At 33.3% G+C, this 25181-nt stretch overlaps 1 protein-coding gene across 4 annotated transcripts in view; it reads left to right on the top strand.

Moving 5' to 3' along the window:
* Window positions 1–25181, top strand: part of gsb-n (paired box protein gooseberry-neuro) — a 134175-nt gene that overhangs the window by 34873 nt on the left and 74121 nt on the right. The gene's annotated exons all lie outside the window — the stretch shown is intronic.

Raw genomic sequence — 25181 nt, 5'->3', positions numbered from 1 at the left:
TATCGTATATAAAGTTAAAAAATCTATAAATTTTAATTTACCAATTTGTGTGTAACTTTTCTCAAGAGTATACGAAAATCGAGTATTACGATATTCATGCAATTCTACTATAAAACATGGCTGACATCTCGTAGAAAGGAAACGAAAGTTTGAGAATTTTGTGTTGATTGAAACTTGTGATCAGAATAAACTTTAATTCTTTATTGGATTTAGGGAAAATTTTACTTATCCCTATTTTTCACAACAATATTTTTAGGACTTTTCGCCTCATACTTTAAACACAAATTAATATATAAAAACTCATTGAGTTGAATATATGCTACGTAATTAAAAACTCGAAAAGTTCATACGAGGTGCACACTGAAAGTACGTGCCGTTTCGTTCTAATTTCCAAGAACAAGGTAATATAGGAAACTAAACTATGTCTATTTCCCAACATTATTTATATACAGTTGCCATCGCTCCGTCCATTTTGTGAGGTGATGTGGCATAGTTATCTTTGGAAGTGTGTTCCGGATACTGGAAAATAACACTTCCCAGGGATAATCTACTGGCAAAGTGACGTTCATGAAGAGAATCCTTGAGGTTTGGGAACAACCAGGTCACTACGACTAAGCCTGATGAGTAGTGTGGGTATGGCAGAAATTCAATACCGTGGTCAGAAAAGAATGCGGTCTAGGTGGGACAATATCACTCTCTGCTGCGAATCCCAGAAAATAGTATATAACACCTTCTCATTGGATGCCACCTGACGAAATTTTTTGGGTAGTGGTGAATTTGTGTGTTTCCACTGCATCGACTGCCTTTTTATTTCTGTGTTGAATAATTCAATCTTTGATTCATCCATTGTTACAACAGTTTCCAAGAAATTTCCGCCTCTCTCTTTTGAAACTTGTCAAATTTGCAACACTTGGTAGAATCCTTACCTCTTTTTAAACGTCATTGAGCATTCGTGGAACCCAGCGAAAGGCCCAGTTGGTTTGTAATTATTCGTTTTACTGTTTCCATTGTTAGCCCTAGTGTATCACAAATCTCTTGCATGATGACATACCTATCTTCCACGATGACATTTTCAATACTGGCAATGTTAGCGTCAGTTGATGCTATTTTTGGATGTCCAGACCTCTGCTCATCTTTCACTCATTCGCCTCGCTTTAAACTCACACGCAAACTCTTTAAAAGTGTTTCCTGCAAGAGCACGGACGTACCCTCCAATTGGTGATGAATATCGGCAGAGGGGCCGCGGTGGCTCAGTAGTAGAGCGTTCACCTCTGGTACATGGGATCCCGGGTTAAAACCCTGCTCTCGCCAAGTGAACTTTGTGATGGACAAAGACCCATGGTGGAAAGACTACAAGGTGGTTGCATGCGCATGTCGCCTAGAGCGCTGTCGTGGCTGTGACGTCATCTGGTTTGCAAGAGACAACGGGAAAAAGCGCGGCTTTAGGTGAGAAGTGGAAATTCTTTGTTACTTTGTTCTTTTAAATGATATCGAGAATGCTTAACTGTGCAGTGTACGGCTGTAGTAATTATTACAGAAAAACTAAGGGAACTAATATAAAATACTTTAGATTTCCTCAAAAAGAGGGGGAATGTCTCCAGAAATGGATTTTAGCTTGCAGGCGATAGGACAAAATAAACCTAAAATATGGTAATTTTTACATAAAAGTAATAAATAAATGCAATGTTAAATGAAATTATAAAAAAGCGATTTCATTATGTAGTTTCTTTTTAGTATTAATAGTATATAGGGCTACAGTAGCTTGTGTTGATTCTGCATACAAAAATCCAATAGTACGATTTAAAAAGACGAACTTTGAGGCAAGACCCGGATTCGAAATCATGACGGAGGGGAACCGACAGAGGTTATCATTTCTATCATCATTTTCTTTTACATAAGATATTGAGGCAAAATTTTCCCCACAGAGGCAGGCATGTAACTCGAGAAGGGAGGCACGATGATCTAGGAGGCTTACCTCCCTCGAGTTATGCAAATGGAGAGCATTGAACGCGTTAAAGTAGTTCAGGTCCCATTTCATTCTGGAGGTCTGCATTCCCTGTAGCCTCGGTGCTAAAACGGGACGTTGCACTTCAAATTAACTAACGAATGGAAGGTTCGTAATAATGATTAACGGTTACAAAGATATATAACAATGTATTAGATCAAGAGAATAAAGTATCCACCTACCATGTCAGGGCGACATTGTCGGGACATTTTTACACTCAGATTTTGAAATTTTTGTTCATTTTAATTATAACTTTGGATAATTACATATACATATTTAGGGGCCCCCTACAGAATTACAAAATTAAGAATAACTGCAGTAAATTTAAAAATATAGTAGATTCTCAACCAATCAAGGAAGTACGGTGGCTCAGTGGCAGAAGGCTCACCTCTGGTGCAAGGGATACTGGTCCGCTTCTCGGTCAAGTGAGTTTGTGGTGGACAACATCTTGAGTTTCTCGGATTACTCCCGCATTCTCATTCCACCAAATTCCACATAATCATTCACTTGAATTTATCTTTTGTCTTCTTTAGTCCACGGAATAGAAAAGAGAAAACTTATCAAGAAAATTAAGAAAATTATGTAATTTTATGGTTTATATGTTTTCTAGTCTAGCTGTAACACCCCTACATCGTCTTCACCTACGCCTAGTACTTTGTTTCTTGCTTGAAATAGTAAAGGTGCAATTTCTTTGTTTGAGGTACTTTGTATATACATATTTATTTCTATATATTTTTAGAACACAATAGTATATGTAACGTTTTATTTCGTACAAATGTTTAATAATAGTTTGTTATGGCGTAAATTTTGACACTAATATTCAGAGAACTGTCAGTTTCACCAAACCTTTTGTATAAATACAAATTCTATAAATGAGCGATCAGCAACTTCAAATAAGATGATTTTTTATAAATAAAAAATAAAAACAATGTTTAAAATATTAAATACGTGCGTCCCTGCTCAATAAAGTTTTCCCCTGAGATTCTGACGAAACTTACGTGGGAGCAACCTCTTAAAAAAACTGTCCAAGCATAACGAAAATATACGTACGTGCATTTCTGTTTACGAAAACCATGAATTCTCCCTTGAGATATTCTCAAAATTTATATTGAGGTCATCAGCAAAGAATTCTCTTTCAAGCAAAATAATAATAATAGTAAATCAAAACCGATCAATGTGTTACGAAAATATACTTGAGCATACATAAATATATAATAATGAAATGCATTAATGACACACTGTTTTATAGATTATTCAGGCCTATACATACTCGAGTGTATTACTCCAGATGTTTAAAAAAGAAAAGAAAGAAAGAAAGAAAAGAAAAGAAAGAAAAAGGAGAAAATGTAGTGAGTAATATTGGCTTGTTCAAGCTTCAAAGTTGTTTAATAAATTTATGAACTGATATTGTTGTTTCTTTTGCTATTTTAAATATCTTCCTTTGAATTCACTTAACTTAAGTATTGATTACATTACGTTTATATAATTATTGTTTGTACTAAAATTTTTACTTCGTTGAAGATCACTATAAATAAAACAGAAGTTTGCATGTAAGATACCAGCGAGCAAGCGCTTGTTTAAAGTTCATCTGACTCTCGCTGGCCACGTCTGCGACCAAAATGACGTCATGCGCCAGAGCGACAAGAATGTAGCACTGCATTGCATCCACCTTGTTGTCTTTCCACCATGCAAAGACCGTGTGCTTGAGTTTCCTCGGGGTTCTCCCGTTTCCTCCCACTTTCTTCATTCCACCCATTCCATTCATTGGTCACAATCACCGTCTCCTTTAGCCTAGCCGGCATAATCGTGGGACGTAAAACTAAAAAAAAAATATCGGCAGCACAGCACCTAGCTCTAGTGAGTTATTTCACAATTACCCGTTGCTCTTCAACAGAAAATTCCATGTCCACGGGCAGTGTCAGCAACACGTGCTCGTTCAGGCACTGTGACTCAAATGGTGCCACCTAGTAAACAAACCGTACACTGCTTAGAGACGAAGGATGGAAGTTTCGGACGCCTCAGTTGCTTTCCTGAAATGAAATATATATATATATATATATATATATATATATATATATATATATATATATATATATATATATATATATATATATATATATATATATATATATATATATATATATATGGACTTTACAATACAATGGCACGTACTTTTGGTGGTAACCTCGTAGTAGGCAGAATAGAGAACTACCACACATAGAAAATAATAATAATAATAATAATAATAATAATAATAATAATAATAATAATAATAATAATAATATTTCATGAGTTTCGTTTAACAGTGTGAAACTACGGTAGAATTAGAAACTATCTAATTCAATACTTAAAATTGAAGTAGTACTTCTATAACTACTCGCTATATCTACTATTTTTTACTAGATATAGATTTACACATACTATTTTTTTTTCTATGGCGATAAAGAATGAAACAAAAAAAATCGTTAATTTCAACCACTGCTGGTTAAATAGAGGATTATGGAAGAAGAAAGAACCTAGTATTGGCAAGCTAAATTGATTGCAAAAAAAAAAGAAAAGAAAAGAAAAGAAAAAAGAAAAAGAAAAGAATAGAAAAAAAGAAACAAAGGAAAGAAAACGCATCTCGATAGCTCTTACAGTTTTTGATCTATGAAAATCAGTAATGGAACCAGGAGTAGGCCTACTACTAAATTCAATCACTGCCGGTTGTTTCCATATAGTATTTTGGGTAGTAAAGATATATATATTCTCTACACTCTTGAGACGTTCTAGCGATTGCAAAAGACCATTTGTCATTATCTACCACCATTTCTGCTCTATAGTGACAAATGATGAAACCCGAAATAGGTTATTTGAACCACTTCCGGTTTGAGTAAAGAGGTGGTGGAAAAGATGAAACTTATTCTTGATAAACTGAATCGATTACAAAAAAAAAAAAAAAAAAAAGCATCTCGATACTTCGTCCCGTTTCTGTCTTATGAAAATCAGTATTGAAACCGGACGTAGTAGAATATTATGTGGTTCAAATAACCTATTTCGGGTTTCATCATTTGTCACTATAGAGCAGAAATGGTGGTAGATAATGACAAATGGTCTTTTGCAATCGCTAGAACGTCTCAAGAGTGTATATATCTTTACTACCCAAAATACTATATGGAAACAACCGGCAGTGATTGAATTTAGTAGTAGGCCTACTCCCGGTTCCATTACTGATTTTCATAGATCAAAAACTGTAAGAGCTATCGAGATGCGTTTTCTTTCCTTTTCTTCCTTTGTTTCTTTTTTTCTATTCTTTTCTTTTTCTTTTTTCTTTTCTTATATATATATATATATATATATATATGTGTGTGTGTGTGTGTGGTTATTTTCATTGATTTTTATAGTCTTTCTTATTTAGAATTCTAAAAGAATTCTTGAATAGATTTTTCTAACGACTGTTACAACGACTTACCGAGGGTAGTCGTCAACCTGGTTCGACAAAATATGATATACAAATCGGGAGTGGTAGTAATCTTTAATAATTATATACTATCGTTCTCACCTTTTATATAAGAATGATAACGTCGATAAACAGTGCTAAAAATGGTTTATTAGTTGATATACTTTATAATATATTTTCCTTAACACTGTCAAGCACACAAACTTGCTGACTCGGTATCCATAAACATGTACATAGCAACCACTATCCCATAATAATACCTTACGTATCTTAAAAACATTCTTCTTCTGTTATTATTAAATTAACATTCTATGAAGTATAGTGCATATGTATGAGCACTTTCTGCCCAAGGTACAGGTAATTATTAACCTATACAAAGTATTTTGTTATATAAAATGTCGCCCGACAAATGGACTGAATATAAAAGTCATAAGCGAGTTTGGCTTTTATGTTTAAGAACCACTGGTCCGTTTACAATAATGGTCTTAAATTACATATGTTCTTTATATTTTGATCACACCTCGTATATATCTTCATTACATTTCATATATATATAAATACATTTATAACAAATCTTTAATTTCATTAATCCTTGTCTTATATTACATTAATTATATTTATATTATTATCATTCATTACATTATTATTATTATATTTTATCCTTTATTACTAAAAACGTCGACACTTATTAATATAATTGACGAGGGTGAAACACAAATTACCATGATTAATAGTTTTGATCATTATTAAAACGGTGATGTTGCAAATAATGTTTGCTCTTTCAGGGCGCATTGAATAACAAATAAGTTGGATGTTGCATTTTAATGTATACATCGTAGCACTAAAATGTCATAAATAAAGAAGAATTTTGTTCGAATAATATATAGGATAGCTCATAAAAACATTCGTCGAATAATTAGTTTTATAGAATAGATCTTCTTCTTAACATAATCTTTGACAATTAAGTTTTCAAGGCAAGTCAATCTAATATAAATAACCTTTGCTTTTAATTAATTATAAATCGAATTATGATTCATAACAGTAACAAGAAAGAATAAAAATCATTTGAAAATTAGCTTTTCAGTCTACCTAAAACTCTATTTAAGCACTTCAAGTATTTATAAGAATCGTTTTCATTATTGATATTAACACATAAACTTAAAAATAAAAATTCACAAGAATCTATAACTGATATGAATTTAACCTAATTTCATTAACGGTAATCAGGTTACGTTCGTACTTGCATACGATTCTAATAGAGTACATTGTACTGCACAATCGTGATTAGGTTCTGTACTATTTTGTACATGTATTACGTCGTGATTCTGATTTTGATATGAAGTGCCATCTCTTGACCTCCAATTACGTCTATCCACGTAGTTCGCTGTATTCCTGGAATTTCGCCATACATTCCGTCTATTTTTAAACCTATTTTGATTATATGGTCTAACATATGGATTGCTACGATTAATTAGATTAGGCGGATTCCCTACATAACTTTGTCTATTTTGCTCGTTTTGACTGCTAGAATTTACTCGGCTTAGGTTATGTTCCGTATTGTTCACAGTTCGGATATTCAAATTCCGAACAGGCATAAAATGATCTGAATTATTCTTATTTTTACCCATTCCTGCTTGTTGATTCATAGCATGGTATTGAGTTTCATAGCATTGAACAAGCATTAATAAATGGTTGAAACTCATACACTGTGTGGAAAATAAGATCTGTTGTAACTTAAATGGAAGCAAATTTCGAATTGATGCTATTATTCTCGATTCCGATTGCAATGGATTAACTACCTTTAATTCGTTGTATGTATTTACAACAAACTCTACAACAGATTTATGCAATCGAGGATTGAAGTGTTGATTTCTAATGGTGGCATCTCTATTTGCCAGCAAAAAGTCATTTTCATAATTCGCGATCAATGCCGCTTTGAATTCCTCATATGTACTGATGTGATCACGTACTGCTTTAAACCATAGTGAACAAGGTGGGAGTAATACATGAGGGATTAATTTCATATATTGTGATCTATCTATACACATTATATTGCACTCATCCTGGAATTTCTCTAAGAAAGAAGTAGCATTCTCGTTACACTTACCACTGAATTTACTCATGGCTCGTATTTCACTCATCTTAACACTTAATTTTACCTTCCTTTTATCATTCCATGTACCCATTGGGTGACAGTTCCTATTCATGACGTGATGTGTCGTTACACCATCTATGTTTCGTCCATCTGTACTCTTCGGATGAATTTCTTCTAAAATGATATCCTCATCAGATACCGGCGAAGGTGGGTTCATCTCTGGTGAGTGTGGAAACTCCAAGCGACCATCACACAGGTTATTGTGGTATGTGGGGTCCTTAACCTGTAGCATTCTAATTTCTTCCTGTAACGTAGCTAACAATTGCGTATTTGTACGTATGTTGTTAGCATTACTGATGACCTGGATCTTTTGTTGTTGAACAGAAGATTCGGTTACTTCTAAATCCTTTTTTATATCACTGATTTCTTGGCTCAGGTGGTTGTGATTACTCTGGCATTGCTCCGATATTCCTTTTAACTTTTCCTCGAACTGCGAGGTGATATCGCTCATCGTCTGGATAATTAATTGTTTTGTTTCATCCGACTTCTGTTCCATTCGTTTGCTTAATTCCTCGTATTGTTTGTTAGATTCATCAGACTTCTGTTCTATTTGTCTACTTAATTCTTCAGAGTTATGCTTCATCGTCTGCTTTAACTCAGTAGACATCTGCATCAATTGCTGCTGTAATACTAGCAAGATTCGATCTTCTGATGATGTCATTTCTGGTGCTACATTATGTTCACCATTGTCACTATTATGGGACTCCTTTTCCATTGTTTCATTGTCCATTTTTCTTATAATTGTTCTACCACTTCGTAATATGGTCAAATTTGTATTCATTAACTATATGACAAAAAGTAAATTCAACCTTACTCTGCTTCAGGATGTGAATTTGCAGTATTTCCCTGGTTAGGTAAACCAAAATTTTTATACGATGTTACCAAAGGGTAGTCGTCAACCTGGTTCGACAAAATATGATATACAAATCGGGAGTGGTAGTAATCTTTAATAATTATATACTATCGTTCTCACCTTTTATATAAGAATGATAACGTCGATAAACAGTGCTAAAAATGGTTTATTAGTTGATATACTTTATAATATATTTTCCTTAACACTGTCAAGCACACAAACTTGCTGACTCGGTATCCATAAACATGTACATAGCAACCACTATCCCATAATAATACCTTACGTATCTTAAAAACATTCTTCTTCTGTTATTATTAAATTAACATTCTATGAAGTATAGTGCATATGTATGAACACTTTCTGCCCAAGGTACAGGTAATTATTAACCTATACAAAGTATTTTGTTATACTGTGAACTACCGAAAAATTATGTCACGAGACGCCACTGATTCCAGTTCATTAAAAATATTAGAAAAAATGTCTGAATTTTCAATGGACCTGAAAAACAAAGATGGGGTAGAAATCTGGATCTTTTAGTACATCATAAGCAAATTTTGAAGTTAAGATCTTTATTAGAATTTTCAAAGGTAGAAAACAGGGAATAATTTTTCTGTACCATTAGAAGAAAAAAGAAAGAAAATAAAAAGGTATTTTTCAGAAGATAGTCGAAAAATATCACTTTCTCGAAAAGTGCTGGAACGATGTTGTTTATATTTTATAAATCAATCTTTCATTATTAAGCCAACTGTACTGAAGAGTAGGTAGTTTATTGCTAGTATGAGTTTTATTCATATTATTTTCTCAAAATTAGCTCACGTGTGTTTGTTCATATTTTGTTAACAACCTGAAATACGACTTAGAAAGGCGAAATATCACCTTTTGATCAAAATTGAGTAACGGATATCAGTATGTATGCCTTGAGGAGTAGAATCTCCTGTCCTAATACAGTAGAAAAACTGAAATGAAATCTTTGAGTTTTACGTCCCACGGTTATGTCGGTTAGGCTAAAGGAGACGGTGATTATGAGAGATGAGTGAAAAGGTGGAATGAATAAAGTGGGAGGAAACGGGAGAACCCCGAGAAAACCCACGAGCACGATGTTTGTCCACCACAAAGTTCACTTGGCGGGGGCTGGGTTCGAACCCGGGACCCCAAGCACCAGAGGTGAACGCTCTACCACTGAGCCACCGCGCCCCCCCCTAATACAGTAGACTAATGTGCATATGCCATTTATAGTTATTATTATTATTATTATTATTATTATTATTATTATTATTATGCTATATACAGTGCCGTGCCGTGGAAAATCATAACAAATACCTGGGGTGAGAGTACACGACGATGCCCTCGTACGTATGAGTGAGGTCGCCACCATGGTTGGCGCGAAGCGTAAGAAAATTTTCAGAAATAAACCCTGCTTTTCCTTGATTTTGAGCACTTTTTATTACTTTTTCCCTTACATTTTATATATGTGCACATGCATTTTCCTAATATGAGTAACATTATAGGACCACTTCCTAAAAATATAAATCTGACCCTGGTCAAATTAAATATTAGATTGAAAAATACTGCTGTTGATTTAAAATATTCCAAGTAATTTTCCTCTCTTTTTTGTTTTCCTTCTTTTCTTTTCTTTTTCCTCCCGAATTTTGCGCCCCCTTACTTCGGCACCCGGGCTGTTGCCTCGTTGCCCCCTCCCCCACGGCACAGTACTGGCTACAGTCAGAAGGAAGAATAGTTGACCTTTCACCTTTCTTCCATGTATAGTCCTCATATGTCATTTCTCTTGAAAACTCTTTAAGGACTACTGTATCGGTGCTGAGAGTTTTTATTTTTTTTTTCGGATGAGCCTTGAAAAAACAATCTTTTTCTTCTTTTGCTCTCATTTCATAAGTGAACACTTCATTAACAACCATATGAGACGTCTTAAAATATGTGAAGGTTTAATTAAAAGTTCACGCTATTTTTTTCCGCAAAACTTTAAAATTTAAAATATATATATATATATATATATATATATATATATATATATATATATATATATATAGCTTGGGTGATTTTGTTCAGATTATGTTGATAAATGTTTCACTAACATTCCTACAACATGTAATTTCCCCTTCAAAAATTTATAGGAGATAGTGTAGAAGAGAGATAAGTCATTTTTTTCTTTTAACGATTTATTGAAAATGGTTCTAGAGAATATTTCATTAACAATTCAACAATATTGCTTAATCAACTTTTGCCACAATAAAGACTAGTTTGCTGATGAATATGTTCGCATGATTTTATGGAACACAGCAGTAATATTTTTACTGCATATTTCATCCATAATACTGTACTTCATTTAGAAATATAATCTTACAAATTAGTGCTTTGTATCTTCGAAACTCCGGTTTATCGAAACAAATCTATGAAGACTACTGTTGTTGATTTTTCTTTTATTTACAACGGGTTTGTACTCCATATAAAATATAAACTGTTTTTGCTTTCGAATGACGTTAAGAATAAGTTTTTTTTGTGTGTGTGTGTAAATCCGTGAAAATTTAAATTCGAAATTTATGAGCCTGCCTTACTAAAAATAATACAAAATTTACCATTTATTTTCTTTTGCTTGTTTTTCATAAGTGAAAGGAGATAATGAAATGCAATTTACCACAATTATAGATAATGTTATTCTATAACAGAAAATATGAATCTGGATAATGTTCAGTTTTACATTAATAAAAATTACAGTGTTGCCAGAATAACAACACCTCTAAAATGAAAGTTAAGGCAGCGACTAGAGAAACGAACTCATCTACGTTTGGTTACGTATCATGTTGTTTTGGTTTCCTGTGAGGTACATTTTAAATGATAGTTGTATTTAGTTTGCAATGCACAAAATAGTTTTAACATGCAGTCGTTAAAACTAAATAATAATATTATTTAAAAAGTAGTTCACAGGAAATCAAAACAACATGAAACGTAACCAAATGCAGTTGAGATCGTCCCTCTAATTGCTGCCTTAAGAGCCGGCGGGACTCAAGTGACTTTGACAAATCGAAGATAGAGTTTCTCCTTGCAGTTCAAAGTGTTTCCTTATTTTGGCAACAGATGGGGTTGTTGCTGAAATGCCGTCAAAGCAAATACACCCGTCCTTTTCCTTTGTTTTTCCCTGCATGTGGTCAAAGTTGGACAGCGTAGGAGGGGGATGGTTACGGCTGTAAATAGGACAGAAGAGTGAAATTCTTTTCTTTTGTCTAAAAGAGAAACAGAACTGAAGAAATAAATAAATAAGAGGGACCAACATGATATCAGCCCCGTGTCTAGAGAGCCACTCAAATATCTACAACGGTCACAAACATACCATAGAGAACTAAAGCACTTGTCGCCTGTCTCTTTCTCAAAGGATCCTATGGTAAATAACAGAATAGTGCGGGAAGAATCTGATATAAAATGAAGAACCATGCCAATATTTAAAACACACACACACACACACACACACACACGGGAGAGTCGATATTCTAATTTATTTAGGGCCTTCGTGGTTTGTTTTTTTTTTTAAAAAAAACAAGCTTGGAATTGAAAGGCAGAAAACCCAGACAAAGATTTGAAATGTATTGACAATGTGAATCATTTTTTTTAGTGGAATCCATTTCCTTATTTTCTTTTCAAAATATGACCACCAGATTTACCTTCACATTCGAATGGTCCTGGGTTCGATACCAGTTGCTGACTGACCATCCTGAGTTTTTCCTATTATAACAGGAAAAAGCCGCAATGTTACATTCAGCCTTTGGGGCCGGCTTAGAAGGACAGGAGTGAGCACATGCCCTGCTTGATGTTGGTTTTTATTGGGGGAAATAGACCACTTCATTAACAATAGAATTAAAAGATGTGTCACTCATGTCCAAAATTATTGTTGCATGTCTATAAATATGTTATTGTAGGAATATAATTTGATAACGAATTCACCCGGTATTTCTTATAATGTTAGTATGCGTACAATTGGCAAAGACATGTATGTGGCAAATTTCATGTCAAAAGAGCAGTAAATAAGAACAATAAAACGAAAACAAAACTTTCGTGTCCATTTAGCAACATTTTATTTTACTCATTCTAATCTTCGTATTTATAATTACTGTATTTTCCTATGAAATTTACCACATATATTTCCCGATTGTACACATAGTATCAGTATTAAAAGTCTCCTGCAAAATCATTATTACATGATATTTTTCCAAGAAGACAGTTATAGATATGCGACAATCATTTTGGACATGAGTGTACAAGGATGTAACATGTGTTTGTTTCAAACATTAAATAAGTGTTCGTATAAATTGAACTTATTTCCTGACGTCATAGAACTAAGAACTGTTGCAGAGCGATGTAAGTCCGGTGACAATACAATATTCCATTCTTACTTTCATACTTTGCAATATATCTATTTATTTTAAAAGCAAATTTTAATATATTTTTATTTTCAACTTCCTTATCCTAAAATAAATAGTAGCCTTTAACCAGCCCTGGTATCCCTGGTTGCATATCACTTTAGGATTTGGAAAAGGTGTCCAACGAATTAAAAAAATGATAAGACACCTTTTAAAGACATTCTTTTGTTAATAAATTCCCACTAAAAAGTTACAAATAATTTTGTTTATGCAAGACTAAATAAAAAGAATGGAGCGCGTCATTTTAAGAATTTATAAAGTAACTGTAAGCCTATATGAGAGCGCATCCCTTTTTTTTTAGTCACGCATAAACATTTTTTTTTAACTTTTAAGTGCGACTTGATTAATGAAAGAATGTCTTTAAAATGTTTATTATTATCTTTTTTTTATTATTGTTAATGTTTGCGTCCATGGCATAGGGTGTTTATTTTGGTAAGGTACCGTATGGTACGTTTCTATACTACTAGGGTATATTAAAATTTAGTTTCCTATGCGTTACTACATACATTAAAAAGCATTTTTTTTAAAGAATTACTACCGAATATTACTACCGCTCCGCTAATAAGAGGGAGACAGATTGAGGATACCAAACACCTCTACCGTTGATTGAGAAATATTTAGGTGTCGACACTGATGAGCAACATCTACATATGAATTTGAATGTTTTATGGGCTTTAGACAATTGATTCAGACTATGAAACATGGGGGACAGAATGTTGGAAGCAAGTAGTCCAGTCCCTAGTTTGAATGCCTGGAATGAGTAAGGACTCTTCCCCCCTTGGTAAAACCTGCCGGAATTGGAAGCAATATCAAAGAAACACTGCTTCGAAAAAAGAGGGAGCAAACATGCATAAATAGTCAGAGTCGGATTTAGGTTTAGTGGGGCCCCAAGCTGTTGAAGGTAATGGTGTCCTTTATGTGTCCAGATGAACATAGGCACCCTACATACAGCAATGAAGAAACTAGAGATAATTTAGGAAGCAGACTGGTAGAAGGAGCCCTATTAATTACACGAACGTAGGCTACACAGCAGGAAGCACTGTTGCTACGTATATATAAATTTTATTTTATTTTTTTAAATTTTCTTATATTTTAGAAATCCAGTTTTTCTTTAGATTTTGGGGCCCCCAAGAGAGCGAGCCCTAAGCTATAGCTTGTTTAGCTTACACGTAACTCCGGCACTGTAAATAGTATACATATACAGGCGCGGATCCAAGGGTGGCTATAGAGGCTATATCCCCCCCCCTTGACGCTCAGGTATATACTGGATAAAATGGGCTTCAATCCTGTTTACTCTGGATAAAGAGGCAAACTATGGTTTAGCTCCTCCCTTGATCATATCCTGGATCCGCCACTATATATACACACACACACATATATATATATATATATATATATATATGTACATGTATGTATGTATATAAATGTGTGTGTGTAGTATGTTGTACGATGGAAGCTGATGAAAGAGCTTTATACCATATTATTCTTGATTTTTTGACAGGTAAACAAAGAATTTCGGGAATTAATCTATCCTAAAGATTAAAATAATGTATCTTATTTTTTCTCTTGCATGTATATTCTTAGTCCTACAGGAAGTTTTCATTTCTTTCTTGGAATAGATAAACGAAGACTTTGGTTCGGCTTCTCCTTCACAAATTTTTGTCGAAAGGTTGACTTTATCGCTACAAACACAAATTACTTCTTCTCACAGAAACCATCTACAAACACACTGTACTGCTGAAACAGAAACCATCAACCAAAGAGGTCATAAATGTTGCCATTCCTCGTGTTTGAAGTTCCCGTTCTTCACAATGATTTCCTTCCTCCCGCCCCTGTTAAGAAGTTCAAAGTAGATTTTCAAAAGGACTGGCTCTCGCTGAGAAGGAAAGTGGGATGAGGAATGACTATAGTGCCATCTAGCAGTTATACGGCCAAGTACGTGAACACAAAAAAATCTGATTTCTGATTTCTGTAGATTCAATTATGAAGGATATAATTTCTCATCGATTGTGAAATGGATGTCTTTGGAAACAGCGAGAAAATAGTACAGTAGCGCACAAATACAAAGATTGTACTCCATTCTCAAAAAAGTCCTGAGTTTTTAGCTCTTTTCCTTACTGTAAAAAAACAGAAGACTTTTCCGCCTGATTTTGATCATTTTCTTATGGGAATTTGGATTATAATTATCTGTATTTATAAGAAGAAAATATCACGCACAGCGTTCAAATTGCACCTTTAAAATGAGATGCATCATATTTAGTGCGCTACTGAGACATTTTTGCGAAAGAACGAAATGAAACCGTGATTTGCCTAAAAAATGATTGAGATCCCATGTTAAATTGAACACCAATATTCCGGCCGCTGTGGCGCACTCCTTCTCCCTCTTAACGTAGATTTTAGGGACGTTGTTATTCTGGCAACACTGAACATTCTTCAGGTTTATATTTTCTGTTGTAGAATAACATTATCTATGATTGTGTTAAATTGCATTTCATTATTTCGTTTCACTTATGAATAAACAAGCAAAAGAAAAATGGTAAATTTTGTATTATATTTTAGTAAGGCAAGCCCTTAAGCAGGCTGACAGGTTTGATTATACGTGGCGAAACGTTGGTTATTTGAGCGTCTATCCGTCTGTTCGCCCTCACGTACAGAAACCTAGATACCACTTTATACAACGTATCGAGACTAAATTTTAAACTTGACGGCTTTAATAAGATTTTTCAAGGAATAGTGTATCCAGTTTTCCTTCTACACCCAGAAATAAGACTAGTTTAATGAAAGTGAAAATTAAAAACCAGTATTACAAAGTTGGCAGCACTGTGCATCGGGATTTCATACGTTAGTTTGTAATCGAAAATAGATTTTATGTATGTTATAATTCGTATCTTATCCAATTTAACACAACTTTCCTTTGTGCTAAATTGGCAACACTGCGTTACATATGACGATATTGAATACGCCTGTGCGTTGTCCAAATTTCCTTTTGATTACTTAACTATTTCTAAAACATTTTATGTAAATGTATATTTTCCATTGCTCTCATGACATGATTATTGATTTTGTTTCCTCCCGATCTGTGATTCTGTGTGATAGCACGTAAAAAGATTGATATCTTACTTTCTTTTCCCCTCTCTATCGATTATGAACTGTTTGAGAAATACCACTATCAATATTAGATGTTCCCTTGTCATTACATCTGTACAAATACATGATAATCTAATTTCTGTCCTTCCTTCTTTCTTTCTTTCCTTTTTGGATCAAAAGATCCAATACATTTCAGGCAAAAAAATTCTTGTAGGCCTTATATATGGAGAGCTGCATATAATGTAGCCAAACCGAAACTATCACTTAACTCATTATGATGTGATTATTCCGTTAAAAAAAATACGAAAACTCGATTTAAGGGCCGTTCAAAATTTTGTGGCCCCTGACTCAAAAAATCCAATATTTTTAATTCAATCAAAATTTTTCTTGTAGGCCTTATATCTAGAGAACTAAATATAGTGTTGCAAAACTCAAACTATCACTTAACTCAGTGTAATGTGCTTATTTCGTAAAAAAGTATGAAAACTCAATTTAGGGGTCGTTCAAAAATTTTGTGACCCCTGATCCAAAAACTAATTATTTGCCAAGATCTCAATCTTTTGATGCATTTTTTGATCATTCCTAAATTTATTGCCCAAGATGCTAATCTTTTGATCCATTTTATAGATCATTCCTAAAATTGTTGTTCTTTTCATAAGACAGGGCTAGTCTTTGGGGCAGATGATTCCCCTTCGCAAATTGTCATTGATGATAGTAGTTTGTGTTTCGGGATAGCGCTATTTGAAGGAACGAATACGGCAGCACCAACATTTTGTTTTAGTTTTAACGGATTTCTGGAATGTTTTAGAATAGCGTCATTATTTCTTTTGGAAACACTAGATTACAGATCAAAACTTCTTTTTTTCTCTTTTTATCCACAATTCTCTTTGAATACTTTCGCATTTACATTTGATTTCTATAAAACTTTTAGTCTAAATTCGAATTACACCAAACGTTGACAGGTTTTGTATTCCGATATTTGTTTCATTAAAATACATACAGTAACTAATTGCTTATACAATTATAAATAACCCTTGAATCATTGAAAAACAACTAAATAGAAGTATTTAGTTTATCTTTTCTCTCTAAGAGCGAACATGTATTAAAACATTTATTATGGAATTAAATGATTAATACATAAAATATAGACCTAATTGTTTCTGATACTAGGCGTACATATAACCAAATGAACTGTTACGATTCGTTACGTGTAGGTCAAACAGAACACACCATTCAACATTTTCCTATATCACTTTTTGTGTCATCCTTCTATCTCCACCCGTTAGCGGCTTATAAGCATCACATTCTTTATCTAAATGTATATACAAGAATTCATAATTTAATGATGACCATTTCGTAAATGATGACTACACGAGGAATTTCTTCTTACAAAAGTTGTTTGCTTTTTCATGGTCTTTTTAATATTGTAAAAAAAAAAAAAAAAAAAAAAAACATTACACTATTGAATATTTTCAAGTGACTTCCTACTATAATAAGTGGCCTTATGGCTCAAACAGATCATTCCATTTCTTAAACCGTTTCTGATTTACAAGCTCGGGACGTTTTATCTGAAACATTCGGTTTTTTTATATATATTCGACAAGTGCTTGAACTTAACATTTCAATGAAATATCAACATATTTTCGATAGAAATCTACCAATTCGAAATACAGTGGAATTCCGATTGACCGAGGTTCTGTATTTTCTGAGCTTCATAAATAAATAAATAAATAAATAAACAAAAGCTAGTCTGGTTACAATGATAAGTAGTCTGCAAGCCTTCTTTTCCAGAACAAAGCAAAAAAGAAAAAGAAAGAAAAGAAAAGAAAAGAAAAGAAAAGAAAGTTGGTGTAAACATAACGAACCCTTTCCTTTCCCCACAACACCAGCTGACATGATGTTGCGACGTCTGCGCAATGTAGCGGCCAAAAAGCGAGACAGCTTGCGATTGAAGCAGAAGATTCACGTTCACAGTTTTTAAAAAAATCATATGTATATACTAAACAGTGCCTTATTTCTATTGTGCTTTACTTAAATTTATTTACATACTAATATCGAAACTGCATTTCTTTACTGTATTATGTCAAATTCCTTTTGTGCGTATGTATGTACTGTACTGTACTGTATGTCCAATGAAAATAACAAAGACAGTAATAATAAATAATGTCTATTTATCCATCCGTATTAACCGAATTTTTGCTCATTCTGTTTAGTTGAAGTCCACATTAGTTCGGATAATCGGAACTCTACTGTATTATTTTCTGTGTCCCTTGAATTTCTCAGAGGATCATAGGTGTCTCTCGCTTTTGTAACTGATATTTACACCTAGTAAAAGATAAAGAGTATTGAATCATAGCAATGTCGGGATCTTTTTTTAAACCCGGGAACGGTCGAGTGTTGATTTGTGACGCGAGCGGTCGACAGGTGGGCGCGGCGCTCACTTACAATGTAATCGTTTCTATAGCTGTTTATGACTTTATATGGAATTTATTTTGAACGCATTTCTATATATTGACATTTTGTGATTTATTATTATTATTATTATTATTATTATTATTATTATTATTATTATTATTATTATTAAAATCGCAAATAAAATTATAATGCGTTTATATAAAACCATTTCTTATTACAAGTTAGATCTACGTTTATTGTCAAAGTTTTTTTTGTTATGAAATCAATTTCTGTTATCCCATAAACAATATCCCATAAACAATTCTGTTGTTTGTTGCAACATTGTCGCATAAAATTACACTTTTATTATCATTATCACATAAGGATTACATTTTCTAAAAAAAATATTTACATAATTAGGAGTTTTCAGTATATGCTCTTCATATGTTCACACTATTCATATTTTGAGTTGAAAATTTCTAATGAAATTAAAGATATAAATATCTTAGTGTAAACACTCTACATATGTCTCTTGATACATATAGTAGGTATTTCAATAAGACCCTATTTTACTCAATGTCTCGTCACTGTACTGATGTCCAGTGGCGAAGCATAATCCCACAAGTAGGGTAGGCCTGACAAACTAGTACAACAAATAGCATTTAATGCATCATAAAATGTTTAAAATTACAGTTAGAATTCGATTTTCCTTATTGAGTTAAACAAAAGAAAAATACCGAATCTATTTATTTTAAAGAACTTTCTTAGCTGTATTAGGCTGTATTATGCCAGGAAAAAAATAGCTACTGAATAACTCCTGAGAGTATATACCTAACTAAATTAAACAATTTATCACTAATAGAAATACATACCTCTACACAGAAACTTCTTACTCTGTGTTAAGGAAATCATTTTATAGGATCTAACATATTAACAATGAAAGATGCATTCAACGCTAAAACTAAACTCCCAGAGGCGAGCCTTCACACCTTCCCAACAATGCGTGCAATCCCAAGCGAAAATAGCTTCGCTCCCTGAGTAGCATAGCCCATAAACCTGTCTAGAGAGCTGGTGAGGCTCAGACGAAAGGGACTCCAAGTGTTTCTAACCTACTATTTTTTACTAAAAAAACCGAAATGTTGAAGTATTGACTGTATTTTATAAGAAACCAAAGATAAAGAAAATATATAGAAAACAGGGTAGGCCTGGCCTCAGAGCTTCATAGTACGCTTCGCCACTTCTGATGTCACTCATTACACTTCCAGAAGATGCTGACAGTGTGTTTTCCACAGATTGGCACTTCACAGGCAACATATCGTACCGTTTTCTTCTGTTTTTCATAAGCCGTAGCTGAATTTGCTCCTTGCTGTTGTCCATGATATTGGAAAAATCACTCACGCCGTCAGTCGACAGGTGAGCGTGGCGCTCACAAATTACGCATGTCACATTTATAAGGCCAGTGCTACTCCGACAGAAGAGAATGAAAATGTTACACTTGACTCTGACACACAAGATACATCAAGAGACAGCTAGACGGCGCCTCAAGTTTGTGACCCCACTAGGGCGGCTTTGAAACGAATATATAAACTAGGGTGAGCGCTGCGGGTTAAATAAAAGTTACGTGATTAAGATTTTGAAATAATTTTACGGGATTGAAGTATGTTAAATGTTAGCAATTAATTCCTTTTCATAGTAACATCTGGAAAATTATTGTGGCACATGTGCATTATTAAACATTGATAGTGTTTGATATGTTACGGAGAATTAGAATATCAACTTCGGCCCGGAACTTTATACAAATGGCAAAAAGCAGAGATGGGATAGGGCTAAAGCCGGCGATTGCGTTTACATTAGTAGTGAACGGTATTATAGGATAGAGTGCAATAACGTGTTGAACAATGTTTTTGTGGAATTCTGTGTTTTCTGCTGTGATAACTGCAAAATACGGACAGAGGTAAAACTTAAAATGTAGACAAGCGCTGGAGTCTAATGCGCTTCATAATATAGGCTTTTCTATTTGCCAAACAGCTTCCAAACTGAAATAGATTCCGTCTACTGTTGGTGATCTCATCAAACGTTTTCAGCAAACAGGAAAGAACATCGATCTGGAAGGCGTCGCATTAGGTCATTTGCGAAAGATCGTAGTATTGCAGTGTCTAGTAAAAGAAATAGGAAGTTTACTGCACTGGAACTCCAATAGGAATTTAATCGTAGTCACCCTGTAAAAGGATCAGCTGGCACTGTGCAAGGACAATTAAGAGTAGCTAGACTTTGGGAAAAGATTGCTAAGCGGGAACCATTGCTATGGTGTGGAAACAAACAAAAGAGACTTCAGTGGGCCTTGAAGCACAAAATTGGACAACAGAGCAGTGGAAACGTGTAATATGGACAAATGAGTCAAAATTTCAACTTTTTGGTCAACGACGTCCAGTTTATGTTAGAAGATGCATTCTGACTACATAATCCCGACTACTAAACATTGAGGAGATTCTGTAACTGTTTGAGGGTGTTTCGCAAAGTCTGGAGTTGTTTCACTTCACAGGATGCAAGGAAATCTGAAAAAAAAAAATGGCCATCATTCCACTTTAAGCAAATATGCTATTCCTTCACATTTACGTTTGATTGGTCATGTATTCACTCTTCAGTAGGATAATGATCCGAAGCTCACTTCAAACTTTGTTCTAACTACCTTCAGAAGAAACAAACCATGGAATGGCCTCCCCAGTCTACAAATCTCAACCTCATAGAATTTTTCTGGTAAAAACTAGACAGGAGAGTACGAAAAAAATTGTTCAACATCTGCTGCTGATATATTCCAGACGTCTGCAGAACGTCTGGAATAATATTTAGATGGATGTCTGCAAGAACTTACAAACTGCAAGCTCTGCTTGATGAAACGTGTGATAGTGGCGAAGTATGGTTTCATTGACGTCAAAAAATGTGAAAGTGATATCTCGTCTCAGATAATGTGTTTCTATTAGAAGAGCTTGTCTCGTCTCTTGTTCAAAATATGTGGTGAAAATATCAGTGGTTTCATCTCCATTGTTGCTGGTTCTAATGACCGTAGTCCGCTCTTTCTTTCATTCAAGTAGTTCCTCAATTGTTCTCTTGGCGATACATGGGCATCACACTGGTATTCCCCAATGGACGCAAATACAGGTACACTGTGATCAATCTTCAGACTACCTGGTTTCGACAACTTCACAGGAACAGATATACTAATAAAAAAAATCTGTGATTGATAATACAAAATTCCTTCATAGAAAATTTTACCTTCAATTTGCATGTTGACATTTTTTTTTAAATGTAATGTACACTATCTGATGTTTTCTTACAGATTTCTTACAAGAAATTTTGATATTTTAGCGCCATATTGTAATTTTACGCCATTTCATACAACTGTAAACCAGTACAGAAATAGTCAAACAGCATTATGGGAATTCATGGTTGGCAGTAGAATTCGAAAACATGCATCTCATAGTGCCCTTTCAGCCAGATTTACCAATCTACAATGTTCATGGTACATATTTGATACCCAAATATTAAAGACATTAAACATATTGTTCTAGCAATAGTCCAAACATGCCGTTTGTTTTTGTTTGGCGCATACAACGGAATACTTGTTGAGGAAAAGAGAATTGGTTGAAATGAACGTAGTTTTATTTATTTACTTAAATTTATCTATTTAATATATAGGTCAAATATTTAGTAGGGAATTTGGTTATTAGATATACACATGGTAATATTTTAATATGAAATGGGTATTTTATTTTACAAAGTTTTCTTAGGTACACTGATTTAGACTAAATGTTTTTACAGCTTAGACGAGTGAGGAAGGTTGATCACTATACAAGGCAAGATAAAACTTTTCGCAAAAAGTTACCAATCTACCGCAGCTCTTCCAATAAAAGCAGATAAACTTTCCCTAGACGAAACATGACCTTTACGGTTCTCTTATTTAGTTATTGGCCTTAAATGCGCGACTATGGAGTTGATAGCATAACTTCGAAACTTATTAGTTTTGAATTGAATGAAGCTGTATACAATGTATGTCATGGTGGTGCTATTGAAGAACTTATGCCTTTGTTCTTTACCCTGTTTACATTAGTTTCTCAGGAAGTAGAGCGTCAAAATATAACATAAGACATACACTAAAATTTATGAAAGCTTTAGAATGACTGACACTTCAAAACCTCCCAAACTACAGTAAACTAACTTTCGGAAAAGGAAAGAATGTTATCATATACAGCTAAATTATCCTCATCCCATGATTCTGTCTTACCATTTACTATTATTATTTTGTTTTTACAAAAATTCAATTATCACCCAGAGGCGATTCAACAAAATACTGTAATGTTCACAAAATACTTAGCCTTCAGTCATAAATGTAGGAGGAGTAAATGAGAGGAGAATAGGTATTTATTTCCATATTGCAACAGGTCTAAGCACAAAAATGTCAAAGAAAAATAGAAGAAAATTAAAAAAAAAAGAAATGTTGAACAACAAAATAAGAAATACGCAATTACACACCCGCGCATCACAGAAAACTGGCAATGAAGTTTTTTTTCTTTTTATTCTTCCTTCTTTCTTTTAAAAATAGGAAACAAAATGTTGCTTGCCCTTTGACGAAAAGAAAAAGAAATAATAATAATACGAAGGAAAGAGAGTCTTTAATCAAATCATAGGTCTTCCAATAGTTATTAAGTTGGGTCAGAGCTGGATATACATATGGAAATTTAGACGCCACGATTACAGTAATTTTCCTAAATGCCGCTACGTAATCTTTAACGTTGGATCTTCTAATTTTTCAATACTCTATTAGCATTTTCCTTGCTGTGTACTTGTGGTTTGGGAATCCAGGTGAATGCTTAAATGAATATTTATTAAAAGCTTTGTTAAAAGGTTGGTTCTCTTAAAAACTTAGTAGATATAATGTTCTTTTATTGTTATTTTCAATTTATTTAATTGTAATTAATTTCTTGCTATCAATTAACATTGTTTCTCATAAGATTTATTAATGATTTTATAAATATTTTTGTTAATTTAATTGTGCTTAACATCTTGCTATCGAATAAAATTGTTTCTCATAAAATTTATTATCGATTTTATAAATACTTTTATTAATTTAATTGTGGTTAACATCTTGCTATCGAATAAAATTGTTTCACATAAGATTTATTAATGATTTTATGAATATTTTTGTTAATTTAATTGTGGTTAACATCTTGCTATCGAATAAAATTGTTTCACATAAGATTTATTAATGATTTTATAAATATTTTTGTTAATTTAATTAAGGTTAACATCTTGCTATCGAATAAAATTGTTTCTTATAAAATTTATTGATTTTATAAATACTTTTATTAATTTAATTGTGGTTAACATCTTGCTATCGAATAAAATTGTTTCTCATAACATTTATAAATATTTTTGTTAATTTAATTATGGTTGACATCTTGCTTGCTATCGAATAAAATTAGTTCTCGTGAAACAGTAATGATTTATTTTCTTAAAATGGTTGATTAAATTGTGGTTAACAACTTGTCAATGAATGAAGTTAGTTTTTGTAAAAACTTAGTAATGATTTAATAAAATAGTTTTAGTAACGTAGAATTCATGAGAACATTTGTTCTCATAAAATTTAGTAATCGTTTTGATAAAAATAATAAATTTAATTGTGGTTAACATCTTGATATCGAATAAAATTTGTTTTGACGATATCTATGTTGAGCAAATCTTTAATTTCCTGTTCAAACTAAAGGAAACGAGTTAGATAATTAATGAAAATTGTTGTACGATTAGAGTTTAATATCCCTTTCAGCACCGAGGGTATATTAGACGTGAAACCTACAACTTAAAGTGAGATCTGAACCACATGAGCTCCCATGGGTATAGAATTTGAGTCTCTAAGGCCCGTATGTTAATGATATTGTCACAAGTGACTCGTTTGATGAAACTGAATGATTATGAAACAGTAAGTAGAATGATAACGGGGGAGGAAACGGAGGAACGTACAGACACAATGTTGTCCACCACAACCTCACATGGCCTGGGAACGAACCAGGAATTCCTCGCACCAGAGATGAGGACTCTATCATTCAGTCATCGTGCTTACCAGTTTAATAGAGTTGACGTTTTATTCCTCTGGTATAGATTATAATCTATCTATTATAATCTATATAGATAAATAATTATTTATCTAGGGTAAAAGGGAGAACTGCGAGGTATGTTTATTTCAACATTTTTTTTCTCACAGGTTATTGGTGCTTTTCTGGTTTTTAAGAACTAATTGTATGTTGCAGGTTTTTCTGCACCTACAGTGATAGTGATAAGCTTTCAGCATCTTTACTTTTGATGCTGCAACATTTTTATTGTTGTTGGTCTGATTTCCAAAACGATTAAAATCATTGCCAGTGCGCATAAACCCATGGGGATGATTGGGTGTAAATGAAGAAATTTCATTTGGTGGATATAACTTGTATTCCACTTAAAAATAGTTTTATGTGGCCTAGAAAAAATTATACTTTTGTTTACGCAAAATGAGTAAATTATTTCTAAATCTCAAAGATATTTGAATACCTTTTCAAGCCTTCCAGTTATTGTTTATAGCATAGTATATTGTTCTGTGAATTTAATCCAAAATGTATCACATACGAAATATATATATATATATATAAAAGCGGTCAAAACTTTGTCCGAAAACGTAAAAAGAATTTAAAAAACAAGAGAACAGGCCCTGTTATTCAAACAACTTAGGAGAAGGTAACAAGACTAACGCTAAATAAATATAAACTACTACAATAGAACATGTATTGGAA

Source organism: Thermobia domestica, chromosome 13, assembly GCF_964235325.1.
Source record: "Thermobia domestica chromosome 13, izTheDome1.hap1.1, whole genome shotgun sequence".
Taxonomy (NCBI): Eukaryota; Metazoa; Arthropoda; class Insecta; order Zygentoma; family Lepismatidae; genus Thermobia; species Thermobia domestica.
The sequence above is the reverse complement of the archived record's forward strand: the minus strand, read 5'-3'. Positions and strand labels throughout refer to the sequence as shown.